This window comes from Spermophilus citellus, assembly GCF_964194105.1.
Source record: "Spermophilus citellus genome assembly, chromosome: 4".
In the NCBI taxonomy this organism is placed as follows: domain Eukaryota; kingdom Metazoa; phylum Chordata; class Mammalia; order Rodentia; family Sciuridae; genus Spermophilus; species Spermophilus citellus.
In genome coordinates this window covers 146551831-146568089 of record NC_138185.1, presented here as the reverse complement: position 1 = coordinate 146568089, position 16259 = coordinate 146551831, and the positions used below count along the sequence as shown (strand labels likewise).

The following is a 16259-nucleotide window of genomic DNA, read 5'->3' as shown; positions in this document are numbered from 1 at the left end:
CAATTATTTTTTTGTGATATCTAAATTTGGTCATTTTTCTCAACATTGTGTTTGTCTATTTAGAATTATTGGGGTTCCATATGCATTTTAGGATCATTTTTCTAGTTTTGTGAAGGATTCCATTGATATTTTGATAAAGAGTTCTAATGAACCTGTAGATTGCTTAGAATAGTGTGGACATTTTAACAATATTGATTCTTCCAATGCATGAAAACAAGATGTGTTTTCATTTTGTATGTCTTTTCTAATTTTTTATTGAAGTTATATAATATTTATTATACAGATAGTTCAAGTCAAGTGAGATACCCATTCATTTCAGTAAGAATGGCTATTATCAAAAAGGCAAAATATAATAATAGGTCCTGGTGAAGATGTAGAGAACTGGGAACATTTCCACATAGTTCATGAGCATATCCATAAGGAAAACAGTGTGGAGTTTCCTCAAAACATTAAAAAATTAACCTGTTATATGATCCAGGGTTCCTCCTAGCTGGTATATATCCAAAGGAAATGAAATAAATATATTACAAGACAACTGTGCTCCCATGCTCATTAAAGCACTATTTACAGTACCAAAGACATGGAATCAAATTAAGTGCCCATTAATGGAAGAATAAATAAAAAGAAGGTGGAAGACATACACAATGGAATACTAATCAGCCATAAAAATAATGTAATCTCTGATTTGCCACAACAGGAATAGTACTGGAAGATATTATGTTAAGCAAATAAGCCAGTCATAGAAAAAAAATACTGCATGATCTCACTCATATATTAATTTTAAAAATGTTGATTTCATAGAAGTGGAGTTAAGAATGTTGCTTAACAAGGTCTGGGGAAGTTACAGGAATGGAGAAATGGGGAAAGTTTGGCCAACTGGTACAAAGTTACAGTTAAATAAGAAACATAAGTTCTGATGTGCTATTGTATACTAGAGTAAGTAGGCATAGCAAAAATGTAGAATACATTTCTGAAAGCTATAATAAAAGAATTTTAATGTTTTCACCACAGGTAAATGGTAATTGTTTGAGGAGAAAATATAGGTTATCCTGATTTGAACAATACACAATGTATATATGTATTAATACATTCATGGTGTCCCATAAATGAATATATTTTTGTGTACCAATTAGTTATCAATAAAAATCTGAGGCTTCACCAAAGTGAGAAATTTGTTAGCAGGGTCTGCTCTGAGTTTTAAAATTGAACATGGAATGCATTTTTGTAAATATGTTTTCCACCTTAATTTCTTTCTATTATTTTCCAGAAAGCTATAATTATTGAAGAATTACAGTGGGATTATATATAAAAATAAACAGAAAATTTATTTAACAAATGAAATCATCTTGTAGTACGTGTTAGCCTTTTGAATTTTATCTGTTAATTACTTAGTTGTATGATAAAGTTATACTAGAGTCACTTCCATGATATTCTTCTAATGTTGTCAAGGCATTATGAAATTTGGCATAATTGTTAAGAACTTATGAAAGTTACAAATTTTTGGAATGATTCACTGCTGACATCTATTAATTTTTTGATTATCAATAATTTATAAGGGTCAGCCAATGAAAGTTATTTAGGATTATGAACTTCTACCCACCCTCAATTATCTTGCATGGTAAAAGGAGATTTTTCTCCATGTTAAAAAAATGTTTAGAGCTGGGGATGTGGCTCAATTTTAGAGAGCTTGCATAGCATGCATGAGGCACTGTTTTTGATCCTCAGCACCACATAAAAATAAATAAGTAATTGAAGTTATGTCCATCTACAATTAAAAAATTATTTTAAAAATGGTCAATTGTTTGTGAGTTTTTTATAAGACTTACTCAGTGTAGATTTTATTTTAATTTTACTTGGATAAAGCACTCAATTATCATACTGATTATTACCCTTCGTATTATGAAATAAAACTAAGAAAATTATATTTCCTCAAGTCCCTCATCTATGACAGGTTTATTTTCTGTGAATGTGCCAAAGGTACATTAATCAAACAACTTCAATTAGTGCTTTCCAGAGAAAGTACTTTCTAGAGAAAGTTCACATGATTCATAAACTTGGTGACTTCATGATCCACTTAAATAATAAGAAAGAAGTCCTTGCTCTGAACTCAAGGGAAAACCAACATGTTTATTTTCATATTTTCCCCTGGGGGTGGGTCACCAGTCTGCCTTTTTATGTACATCTTTTCTGTCTCCTTCTTAAAAACTGCAAACAATTGCCATGTATTTTCTTGGAGTTAAAAACAAGATAGCCAATTTTTCTTCAGAATTTCTTTGTGTCTACATGTCTTTGAAGGAGTGACTCCTCAGAAAAATTGGGAGATTTAATAGCAGTGCTAAAAACACCTTAGAATTATGGGCTTTAGTAAAAGAGGAGATATTTTACCTAGAGCTTGCAACTGAATGAAAACCGTATTATTCTGGTCATGAGGGAAAGAGTAAAAGGCAAGTTAGATCCAATAGTATCTGGATGAATGTATCTGGTTGCAATAGGAATTTAAAAGCCTCTACACTCTCTCTGAGAAATAGCCTCCCAAAACTTGGGGTCATTTTTATACTCTTAGTTTTATTTTTCATAATATAAACTTGCATTAGTTTAATCTACAGAAGACAAAAGGAGAAAATAATTTACAACATGCTAAAATAATGGTAAATTAACTGCTTTCTTGGCTTATCTACCATCTATAATAAATCTAACATTTAATCTAATAATATCTCAAGAAAGATTAGAATTATTGACTCATTTTGCTCTATTAGTAATTTACTTATCTGAGTTTTTAGTTTCCTTCATTATTTATTTTAATTGCAAAAACAGTTATAGATACATGTGAGGTAATTAATTCAAATCAATTTTTTAAAATTTTTCTCAAGTCTGCACCTCTTTTCTTAATTGGTCATATAATATTTTCATAGATACAAATGTCTAATTCTACTGCTAATATATGCATTTTAAACATTTATTTTCTTACTTTATTAACTCTATCAATATTTGAAAATGAAGCCTTTTTGCACTAATAATATGGAGCCTCTTTTATTAAGTATACAAGTATATTATTTTAATAAGGAAAAATATTCATAGTGATAATTTCCCAGTATATTTGACTTTTCACTTTCCCAAAATTTTATTAGTATAAAATGAATATTACCTTTGTATATCTTATTTGTTTATAACTTAACAATTTCATGAAAAGGTAACATAGTGAAACCACATGATCAATATAAAACTTATAATACATATTCTAATAAAAAAATTTGTCTTTTACACATTTCCATATACACTAATTGTTCTACATAAGTGCTTCTGTGAAAATGTACTGGCTACTGAACCCAGGCAAACAGCACTGGAGACCCCATAGCTTTTGTTTTGTAAGAAAGAGATTATAGTTGAAAACAGTGAGTCAATTGTTCAGTTTTTACCCATGTGAAAGGCATTGAATGAGCTTCCCCCTCCAGTCCCACCATAATAAGTCATTTACCTCATTCTCAGATGTAGTTTCTGCCAGAGCAAAGCCAAACATTTTCTGACCCAATTTTATGCATGTCACACTTTTTTAGTTTACTCATGTTTGAATAATACATACTACTCAAAACTTTAAATTTTCCATCTTAGGTTTAGCAGTGGCTTTACTTAGGAAGGTCTGGTTTTTTTTCTATTTTAACTATATCTATGAGTGAAAAATGCTTATACTTTTGAAAATATTTCATCTCTGATAATATGCACAAATGTTCATGATGAATAATGAAGGATTTCAGTCCATCTACTTATAGACAGGTGAATATGAGATCTGAAGATTTTTAAATATGCTTTTAAAACATACTTCTTAAATATTTATAAAGTTTTTGCTTACAAAATATGCAAATATGATTATTAAAAGTTTTAAAAACCTAGAGTAATGAGTACTGTTTTCTTTTATTGACTTTCCAGTTTTACATAGTAAATTAAAAAGTTATTTTTGAGTGTTGTCTCCAGATTTTTACCTGTCAGTTTTTTGAGATTGAGGACTATATAGTTTCAAAAATAATGTCAAGATTGATATGTAGACTCAATTATTGTGTGAGTGGGCTAATGATGAATATAAAAATGATTCTTGATAAAATTGACAATGAGGTGATTATGTCAATGGCATTAAATAGAGCACAATATTTTTATCAAACTTCACTATTCCTTACAGATTGTCTATTGTGAAGTGCATCTGTGGTCTCTTTTGGGTTGAGTTTCCTTATAATTACCAAAAAAAGAAACTAATTCTAAAGAATAGAATCTCATCAGTGCACATACTTATATGTAGTCAATGAAATACACAAAGATGCTCAATATGTTAGCTTTATAACTTCTTAATAGTCTGCATTTAAAGAATGCATATTAGACTAATTTTACAGAAAAAAAATAATCAATGTTCAAAAGATTTAAATGTATATTTCCCTTGTAAATACTGAGGCCCAGGCTGAGATTTAAGTACTATTTCTGCAGATATTATTCATTCCAAAGATGTAGGCTAAACAATGTTTTCTGAATATTTGATGAACTATTAAGTCAAAAGTCAGAATAAATTTCTGGCTTCTGTTCTGGTGCTTCAGAATCAGCACATGGTACAAGTATGTGCCTTTACACCTGTGTTTGTATGTGTGTTTGCTTTTTTATCTCTGTAGGTGGTATCAGTAGTAATTCTAAAGAAAGAAGAAGGAACAGAAAAGAAAGCAGAGACCAAAAGATCCAAATCAAAATTAAAAAGTAAGATAGAAATGAGTTGGCAATATCAGATTGCTGTGGAAAAACAGAATCCAAATGCCAGGATTAAAGAGCCAGTGTATTAGTCTAGAGTCAGTGTGCTCAGGTATGAAACACCAGGGGACAGTACTTACTGGCTGCAGAGAAGAGAAGGTCAGTGTTTAGGAGGGAAAAAAGCAAACACTACTTGGAAAATTCTTGGTGGTAGCCATGAGATTATCTGCACAGAGAATACAAAGGGACAAAAAAGGGCAAATACCAGCCAGAAGTCAAGTACAACAGATTCATGAAAATAAGCAAGAGAACTGGAAGGAGAGGTCAGGACTTTTGCTCACAACAAAGTAGTAATCACACCCTGCTCCATAAGGTAACAAAAAACAGACCTGAATACTGAAAAACACTAATGTTACTATGCAGAAAGTTTCTAGGAGATGAGTGTAATTATTTAAAGAGGAGCAAGTGCATATGACAGATAACTCAGTTTAAGTCTTCAGAAATAAGTGAAATTATTGGTCTATATTTGTACAATGAAAGACAGAGGAGGGAATATAGCATCACCAATAGAAGAAAGTACATTGAACTGATTTGCTGAGTTGGGTATGTAACTCAATTCACATGTACCATCTGAATATATTAGACAGAGGGAAAAAGTGAACACTTAGGTTTCAAAAAACTCAATTATTATGCTCTAACCAACTTGAAATCACTTATTTGACCATTAGCCATTTGACTCCTTTTCCTCATCAAACAAATTGAACACAAGAGCATAAATGCATGAACTCATAATAGAAACAACAAATATATCTAGATACAATCTATGTATGCAAACAAGATGTATGAAATTTTAAAATAGATTTCTCATATTCTGTGCCTCTCTGTCTGAAAAATATGCAATAATGTTAATGGCACTTGTATTAATTAAAATGATTTATTTGTAAATATCCATTTTCTCTCTTCCTATAGAAACCAACATTTACAGCTTAAATGGCCATACCCTGAAAACTATCCCTGGTTAAAAATCAATTGTTTTCCAGATGATTTTCATCTTAGAGGCTTTCTGAAAATTTCTGCGTGAATATGAAGAACAGCTCTATGATATCTGAGTTGGTTTTGTTAGGACTCACCAGCACTCCGGAACTGGAAATTTTCTCTTTTGCATATTTTTGCTGGCCTATGCAGCAATCATGGCAGGAAATCTTCTCATTGTGATCACTGTGATCTGTGACTCTCACCTTCATTCCACACCAATGTACTTCCCCCTTGGAAACCTCTCCTTTCTGGACATGTCTCTTTCCACCATCATGACCCCTAAGATGGTGGCAGATTTCCTCAGGGAGAAGAAAACTATTTCCTTGTGGGGCTGTATGGCTCAGATGTTCTTCCTCCATTTCTTGGGAGGCAGTGAGATGACTCTTCTCATAGTTATGGCAGTTGATTGGTACATCACCATCTGCAAGCCTCTTCACTACACAGCCATCATGAGCCACAGGGTGTTGGTGGGCTCTGTGCTGCTGTCCTGGGCTGTTGGCTTGGTGCACACCATGAGCCAGGTGGTCTTCACTGTCACCCTGCCCTTCTGGGCCCCAATATAGTGTATGACATATTTTATGACCTTCCCCTGATAATAAAGCTTGCCTGCACTGGGACCTATGTTCTGGAGTTGCTGGTAATTGCTGACCGTAGCCTCTTGTCCTTCATCTGCTTCACACTCTTGTTCATCTCCTACATTGTCATTCTGGTAACTGTGAGACATGGAGCCTCGGGTGGGTTCTCTAAAGCTCTGTCCACACTCTCTGCTCACATCACTGTGATCACTCTGTTCTTTGCGTCCTGCATCTTCATTTACACTTGGCCGTTCAGTAGTCTTTCAGTGGATAAATTTCTTTCTGTGTTTTATTCAGTCATTACATCCTGACTGAACCCCATTAATTACACACTGAGGAATCAGGAGATGAAATCAGCCGTGAACAGACTGAGGACCCAACACACTAGCTCCATACACACCTTCTAAACAACAGCCATGGAGATGAAGGGTTTTGTGGAAAACCCACATAAATTACCTGTCAGAATAGGTTGGCCTGAAATGGAGGTTCCTTGTAGCTTTTTAAATATTTTTATATCATATGTTTAAAGTTTTAAAAAATGTCCCATTGTTGTATTTCTATGATATATATACTTTTATTGAGAGAAAAATTATTTTCATTGGAATCTATTTCATCTATGCATTAGTAAATTGATTTTTTAATATAATAATTATTGTGATTGAAAATTTGGCTCATTTACTATATTAAAAAGTTAGTAGATACTGAAAAGCGAGAAAAACTGAATTTCTATACTTTAAATCAAGGATCTTTCAGCTCAATTCTATAGATGAGTAAAGAGAGTCAAGTTTATGTGAATTCTTCTGAGCCCACAGGCATGTACATAAACATTTACATTTTTGAGGATCCTAACAAGTCAAAAGATTATTTTGTAACAGAGCAAACAAGTGGATTTTATGACCGAATAGAATCAGATATCAATTGATATAATGAAGCATTTTTTCCTTAACAGAAATTACAGCTAATGAGGGTGACATTGCACCTTTTGTTTTATCTTTCATTCATGTTTGTGTACAGATTTACACAATGCACTTTTCTAAAAACAAGTAGGAACATTACTTTAGTGTTCCTCCCCTGAACAAAGATAAACTAAAGTAGCCCCCATGGATTCCTGGAATTTATACTATGAAAAAACAGGATTAGGAAAGCTGATAAAATTGCCTACAGAAACCCTAAATTTGGAATAAATAGACCTTCCATGACCGCTTGAACATGTATATAAAAGACTAAGATCATAATTGACCCTCAGTTAAATGCACTAGAATTTGATATTTTACTTTTATATTTATTCTTATATTTATATTATCATTTACTCAAAAGTTGTTTACTATTGTCCCTCAAATAATTCTTACCAATGTAGTGATTTAACTTACATATGTGCCATTCAGTTTTCTTTCTTCTCAAACCCATCAATATGGTAATTCTAGAGAGAATTCATTGATTCAAAGTGTTGTTATTTTTTCATCATATAAATCAAACTCAATTTAACCAACTGTGCCTTAATTAATAACTAAGGTACCTTCAATTTCCTAATAATACAAGCATTTTCATGATTAATATCTTTATACCCTCTCTGCATGTAAACCTGTGTAAAAATTTCTGTAGTATAAACACCCAGGGAAGAAAATAATTAATTTCACTAACAGCTACAGATTATTACCTACTTTCAACTGCAGAGCCAGATTTTCCACCAGTCAGTATTCTAAAAGATATACACTCACATCATTTTTGTTCTGTTTCTCCATAGAATACTGACTGATACACATATATGCATATTTATATATGCATATACGTAATCTCATATGTAATACATGTATTTTATAAGTAGACACATATAATAATTGTTTGCAAACTTGAGAGTAAGGTAAAGACTCAATGCTATTTTACTACTGACAAGTTCGGTGCATTTCCTAAGACAGCATAATTTCCAAATCAGGAAATTCCCAGTGCTATTTTATGAATAGCTAATCAATAGAATCATTCAATTTTATTAAACACAAACTAAATAGTGTCTTTTAAACAAGGTAAAACCTCTAGAACCACAAATTGTACTGCATCACCATGTCTCTTTATTATGTATTAATCTTCAACAATTCCTCAATTTATCCTTGAGATTTTTATGGTGATAAATAATAGAATTTGTAGAGTCTGTCAGAGTTCATATAATGTTTTATAAGGTTTTATATAACGTTTCATAATGTTCATAATATTTTATATGAAATACGTAATATTTTATAATGAGTAGATTCAGATTATTCACTTGTGGCAATAGAACCCCCCAAGATATATCCTTCTCAGTGATTCCTTGACTTTCTGAGTCTTGCTTATTTTACTTAGCATAATATTCTTCACTGGTATCCATTTACATGCAAATGGCATAATTTTATTATTCTTTATAATTAAGTAAAACTCCATTGTGAGTATATATATATATACACACCACATTTTAAAATCCATTTATTTGACAGGAACCTGGACTGTTTCCATGAAATGGTTAGTGGGAATTTTACTGCTGTAAACATGGATGAATCTATATCACTATAATATGCTGATTTTAGTTGTGAGATAAATATAGAGGACTGGAACAACTGGGTCATATGGTGGTTTCATTTGTAGTCTTTAGAGGAATTTCCATACTATTTTCCAAGGTGGTTGTTCTAATTTGCAGTCCCACCAACAACCTTAGAGTGCTGATTTTTCAGAATACACCATTTTGAAATGCATAAACACTCGCCAAGTTAGATAATATTCTTGGCCATAAAACAAGTCTCATTAACTTTGAAAGTTTTCAAGTCACTCAGAGTTGTACACAGATAAGCAAAGAAGGTTTATTTGTAATAATCTGAAACTGGAAACAACACAAATGTGCCCCAGGACACGAATGTGAAAACAGTTATGGCTTTTAAGTACAACGAAATATTTGGCAATGAAAAGGAATGTTCTATTGATATAAATATCATTATGATTATAAAAATAATTACGATTAATAAAAGAAAAAAATGGGGGGGGTTACCAAGGATTGAATCCAGGGCACTCAACCACTGAGCCACATCCCCAGTCCTATTTTGTATTTTATTTAGAGACAGGGTCTCACTGAGTTGTTTAGGGCCTCAATTTTGCTGAGACTAGCTTTGAACTCACAATCCTCCTGTATTAGCCTCCTGAGCCACTGAGATTATAGGCATGTGTCACAGCACCCAAGCAAGAAAATTTTTAAAAAGAGTGCATGCTACTCCAGTTTTTTTACATGAAACCCTAGCACATGATATTTTGTAGACTGATGGTTGCCTGTGAGGGAGGATATATGGAAGGTCTGGAAGGAGATTAAGAACAACTGAGCTTTGGGGGCTAAGGCACATGCCACTATTTAGATGGTGGTGGTCTTTTTACAGCTGTATGCATGTATCCACACTCATTAATTTGTACATCTTAAATATTAGCCCTGTCTCATATATCAATGTACTATAATAAATATGGTTTTAAATTCAAGAAGTCAAAATAAATATATTTAGAACTCATATCAAAGTCTTTTTTAAAAAACTGAAAACAGCTTAATAACTTGGCATACAATATGTAACAGTCAGTATCTCATGTAATCATAGAATAAACATTACATTAGGTCATTTAACCAAGATTCCCTATCAATTCAGACAATCTTGACATGTGTTACGGCACTGTCTATCACACCTTTCATAGTATGACCTCTCTGGCAATTGGAAATAAAATTTGAATAGAATGTGAAACTTATTATGCTTATTGTCCCAGTGAATAAAGTTTAAAATATTCACTGATTTTTAACATTGGGCTGATTTGCATGATTTTTTACTTATCTCCCTTTTCTGACTTCAAGAGTATGCAACACTTGGTATCACTCTTATAAAAAAAGACCTGAAGAGTTATCCAGGTAATTATTTCCATACTTGTGTTCTGAGCATAAAATGGGTTAATTTCCCCAAGAGATGGCTTCAGGTGGTGAATATAGGACATGCTGAGGGAGAGCACCTCCGCAGACACTACCTCCACCCATAAATGGATGTAACACAAGCACACTTCAGAAGACAGAATCTGCGCTAAGAGAAAAGTGTGTTTTGTAAGTCATCTCATTTCTTTGATTTTCTTTAAGATAATTCTTAAAATATTTTCATGCCTTTATTTTAAAGATCCGTGCTATACCTGGTGGAAAGAATGGCTTCATTAGCTTTTGAAAATTTCAAAAGAGAATCCACAAATTTTCTCCTCCTACCTGTTTCTAGTAGAATTTTTATGGAGTTATCAAGAGTAAACACAACTGTAATATGCCTTTCCTCAGAGATGCTCTCAGATCCAGGTAGGGAGAGCATAGTCGTTTCCCCATGAATTAACATGAACAGGTTCTAGTAAACCTTGTTCAAGTAGTCCCTGACTTTTAAGAGGATAAAATTATTTTTATTATCAAAGAATGCATAGTATATGATGATAGCTCTTATCATAAAGAAAAAAGAAAACACACAGAATCGTTATAAACCTGGTTATTACAAAATATGTTTAAACTCACAGCCTAAGAACAAAGAGTATAATTATGAACTATAGAATATAACTACATATTTCACCTGTAGTTATCACAGAATTAATTAAATCATCTAAGTCCTATATATACATGCAAAATGCAAATATTGATCAATAAATCTGTTTTGTGTAATTATTCACCAACATTTTTTAAATAATAATTTCAAAACTTATTTTTAAGTAGCTATATGAGTTTTTATGGGTCAGTTGTTTCTCTTGAATATGCATAGTTATCTTTTAGTAAATTTCTATCTCAAATTTCTATCACAAACATATTTGCAGTAGTATTTGTGACAGTACTGTCTACGTAATTTATTCCAGGGGGTATAGAAATATCTTTTGAAAATTTAGCCCAGAAAATGTTCTGTAAAAAGAAACTAAATTTTGGTTAAAAGTTCAATCTGTTCAAATTTTGCAATGGGCATAAATCAATCAGTTGTAATATTGATTTATTTTCCTTAGAAATTTGGTAAATCTCTATGACAGAATATAACATCTATTTGCAACTTATGAGACTATTATCATATATCTCCTCTCCCTAGCAAATTTTTGTTTGATTTTGCAATTTTTCTCTTTTTAATCTGTACTTCTGAGTCCTTAGTAAAAGTGAAGGGAAAATTAGTCACACTAAGGTAATGGATTTTGTTACTCACCTGCTCTCCTTGGTCCGAAGGTGACATTTTAAAGGCTAGAAAAAGATGAGAAAAACAATGCCAAGAAATAATCATGGCGGAGGAAAATTATGGTCCCACCATCCAGCTTGAGCATAAAATGGGTTATTTCCCCTAGGGAAGTATTGTCATTTGCTAAGAGATCAAGCTAAGCAATATTGGTGTTTACTCTTGAAAGTTTAATTTTACATTCATTCAGTACTAACATTCCAAAGGTGCAATTTATTTACATATGTATGCAAATGCAATTTATTCCCAATTTATATATATATATATATATCTGTATATATATACACACACACATACATACATACACACATATACATGCATATGCATATGTATATATATATTTATGTAGAAAGCAATAAAATCTGTTGTAACTATTATATGTATATGTAAACATATAAATGTATGTGTGTGTGTATATATATATATATATATATATAGAGAGAGAGAGAGAGAGAGAGAGATAGAGAGAGAGAGATGGATACATAAAGAGAAGGAGAGAGAGAAAAAACAGAAGAGAGAGAGATTTGTATTTTTGATGGTCAAGAAATTAATGTTTCAAAGCCTATGATTTTCTAGCATCCTCTGATACAATTTAAGGCGAATGAATTTTTTTTGCTAACCTTAAGATATCTAGAACATTCAGAGCTCATTATATTTGAATCTAAGTTTGAGTTTCCATCCACTTTGGTTCATCCACTTCTATGTGACTCTATAGTAAACATATTTTTTCCTAAGCCATTCACTTTACTAAATACATTCTATCCTCTGATAGATTTTAAATGCTGATAAATTTTATGCTTGGTTTTATATCCAAATCATATGCCAAATTTTAATTATATGGCCCTCAATTCAGCTTCTCCCATGAAGGGTGGCTGAAGATGTCTTTTAGAAAGAGAAGTAAAATTTAAATTTTATCATCTTTTAAGAGGAAGTTTTATCAGGACTTAAAATCATTAAACATAGGACATAGAAACAGTAAGAGTATGTCAAATCATTTGTACTGGGTTGCAATATCAGTTCTCCATTATCTTCCCCAGCATAATTTAATTTTTTTTATAAAATGTGATGATTGTGAGTTTCAGGCTCAGTTTCTTTTTTTCATTTAGTAGTGTACATAACCACAATACCAGGTGAAACCACAATCATTGTTTAGATTTCACCTTGCTTCTCTGCTTTCCTCACTCATTTCTTGTGAGAGAGCTTTCTAGGCAAATCATTTAAATAAAAATTACATTTCACAGACAAGAAAGTCAGGCTCACAATTAGATTCTTTTGGAGATATGATGCTATTCATATTTAACCAATGTTTCTCCATGCAATCACAACTTTTAATGTTAGATATGAAGAATTTCAATGTGACATTTAGTCTCCTTTCTCCTCCCACTCACTGCTAATCTACTTTCTCCAGGTTATTTTAGAGGGCATACTCAATAAAATGGATGGAGGAAATCAGTCCACAGTTTCAGAATTTGTGCTTCTGGGACTTGGCCACTCACGGAGTATGCAGGTCTTACTCTTCATGATATTTTTGTTGCTTTACATGATCATTGTATCTGGAAATATTATCATTGTGACCTTAATCATCACTGACCCTCATCTCCATTCCCCTTTGTATTTCTTTTTGGCCAACCTATCCTTTGTGATATGTGGCTTTTCTCAGTCACCACTCCTAAGATGATCACAGACTTTCTCAGGGAGAGCAAAACCATTTCCTTTACAGGTTGCATGTATCAGATCTTCTTTGCCCATTTCATTGCAGCAAGTGAGATGGTGCTTCTGGTGTCCATGGCCTACGACCGCTCTGTAGCCATCTGCAAACCACTTAATTACTCCACCATTATGAGCTTGCAAAGGTGCACTGGGCTGGTGGTTTCTTCCTGGACCACTGGCTTTGTGCATGTCATGAGTCATCTGGCTGTGATAGTGCAGTTGCCTTTCTGTGGCCCCAGGGAAACAGACAGCTTCTTCTGTGATATGCCTCTGGTGATCAAGCTGGCCTGCATGGATTCTTATAATTTAGACATTTTAATGAATGTTGACTGTGGGTTTGTGGCTGTAACCTGCTTTATCCTCTTGCTGATATCCTAAACATATATTCTTCTCAGTGTTTCCCAGAGATCTAAAACTGGTGCATCTAAAGCCCTGTCCACCTGCAGTGCCCACATCACAGTTGTGGTGATCTTTTTTGTGCCCTGTATCTTCATTTATGTGTGGCCACTCAACATCACCTGGTTGGACAAATTTCTTGCTGTGTTTATTCTGTTTTTACACATCTCCTCAATCCAGCCATTTATACATTAAGAAATAAAGAGATAAAAAAAGTCTTTGAAAAGACTCAGGAGTTATTATGTAGGTTCCCAGGAAAAGGCTTAATGCCCAGAAATTCATTGCATGTAGTTTAAATTGACAATACACTGACCTTATAATATAGTTTAAAATTCAAGGAATATAGTTTATAGCTATAAATAGTTCCAGTTTCCAGATACATCTGTAGATTTGAGGCAATGCAGAGATCTTAAATTTTACTAATCGGCCAATGTTGTGAATTATTTCCCTGAAATCCATACAAGAAGAATCCTTCATTATGGAAAAAATCATCTTTTCAGTCTTTCTACACCACTAATAATATAAAAAAGAACCTGCAAACAAGCATAGTGACTTTAGTATTCATCCCCACTGCAGCATGTATCAGTACAGGACACCAAATAAAACCTCATTGTATATGAACCACATTAGGCATGTCTGCTAGAGGGCAAATGAGTCGTCACCCAAGAGCCCAATCGGTGAGACCTTCTGAAGGTGGGGAGTCACAGGCCACCTGACATCAGGGCTTTTCCCAGGAGAGGAGAAGGAGAATTTGGAAGAAGAGAGTCAGAGAGCACTTATTCTTGGGTTCCTATAACTTGTCAACTATGAAATGGGCATCCAGAGAGTCCACCTTAACTGTGAAAGTTGTGGTGGGGTGCGTTCTCTCCTCCAAACTAAGTGTCAAGGGCCTTGCTGGAAGATCACAGGCAAAGCCTTTGCATATAGCCGTTTGGAGATGGACTCCCAAAAAGGGGAAGGGGAACTCACTGATTGTCTATCAGAAGGAATTACCTATTGGAGAGCCCATGTTGGGTGAAATGTAGCAGCAGCCCTCAAAAAGGTGAAGGAGAAGGGCGAACCTTGAGAGAGGTGGTCCTCAGAATGAGGAAACTCCCCCTCCCGGGTTTTGGCACCAGATGAACAGTCAAGACTAAAATGCACACAAACAGATAGCAATGACAAAAATGAAGCACTTTATTGCAAGCTGTTGCCAGCTTATATAGGGAAATGAAAGTCAGTTATCCTAAAACAGGAACCCCCTGGGAACAATCATAGTAACGGTCAGGTCATCATCTGTGGTGCATGGGATTCATGGGGGTCATGAGCTGTTCACAAGCCCAGGTGGGTGAATCAACTGAAAAAAATTTAAAATAACCTCTTATCCTCCCATTGGCAATTTGCCCGCTGCTGCCATGTTACATTCATGGACCCATTATGAGAAAAACCCAAGGAATCCTCAGGGAAACTCCCAACAACACCCATATCTGGATAAGTGCTTATACATTTCTGGAGCTGTGTTATTGCATTAGATGTTAAATGTAGGTAAGTACTATCCCTTCACCACAGGAAATAAGCTTCTCTTTTTTTCCTACCAAATATTTCTTCAGGCCCTTACACTGGATCTTTAAGTACTTGTTTGTAGCCTTCTGTTCACTATTCCTCTGAAGGGAGTCCTGCAGTTTAGCAATGAGTAAACAACTCCCCTATAGGAATGGAGTAGCTATTCTTAATCTTTGAACACTTGAATCACTTCCCGCAGGGGTGCTCATTTCCAAATGAATATTTTTTTCCAGTGAGGTTTGGTGGCAGGCTAAGGCAGGAGGATTGTGGTTTCAAGGCCAGACTGGGCAATTGGAAAGAAACTAAATTTAAAAACAAGACTAAAAACAAAGACCAAAAATAGTTTTTTGTTTGTTTGTTTGTTTGTTTGTTTTTGCCCAGGATCATCAGTGAAATCTTTTATCAATCAGGAATCTTCTTCCAGAACTGGAACCCATATAGTCCCTGGGACTGAGTCTTACTTGTCCACCAAGTTGCTCAGTGAATCAGCCACAAATCCACATTTACCATTTACCACACCACCTCATCTGGCTAAAATGGGAATTATTAAGTCAAACAAAGTCATGATTTGTCATTTAATGCCTTGATGCATTAGTGTCAGTTAATGAGATACCAATATTTTCCTAATTAGTTTTGACAGAGGTATACACACTCATTTAATCAATTGCTAATGAGACCAAAGAAGGAAATACATTGGAGATTAAAAGTTAACTGCAATTAACTTTAATTTAATTGTCTTTAAATGAATATATTATATGTTGTATATGGCCAATATCAATACACTCTGCTTTAATTATATTACTTAGGATAGTCAAATTCCTTTTTGTATTATTAAAAAAATATCTGTGAGAAGGATATCATTTGGCTACCATTCCGACATTCAGAGAAGCAGATTTTAGGTATATGGTAAGCAAATAAAAGACTACTGCTGAGAGCCATAGCCAAGTAGGAATGGATTAGGGTGGATCCTGCTGGGAATAGGGCGTATCCTGCTGCCTCAGGCACCTGCTCCTTGAATTCCTGTGGAGTTCTCGCGGGGTTTTGGGAGAATTGGTAC

At 33.8% G+C, this 16259-nt stretch overlaps 2 pseudogenes across 2 annotated transcripts; both read left to right on the top strand.

Moving 5' to 3' along the window:
• Window positions 1–5805: 5805 nt before the first annotated feature.
• LOC308646211 (olfactory receptor 4L1-like) lies at window positions 5806–6739 on the top strand (annotated as a pseudogene). Its single transcript has one exon. The product of its transcript is annotated as an olfactory receptor 4L1-like (transcript).
• A 6250-nt stretch (window positions 6740–12989) lies between these two features.
• On the top strand, window positions 12990–13927 carry LOC308646208 (olfactory receptor 4K3-like; annotated as a pseudogene). Its single transcript has one exon. The product of its transcript is annotated as an olfactory receptor 4K3-like (transcript).
• Window positions 13928–16259: the final 2332 nt, after the last annotated feature.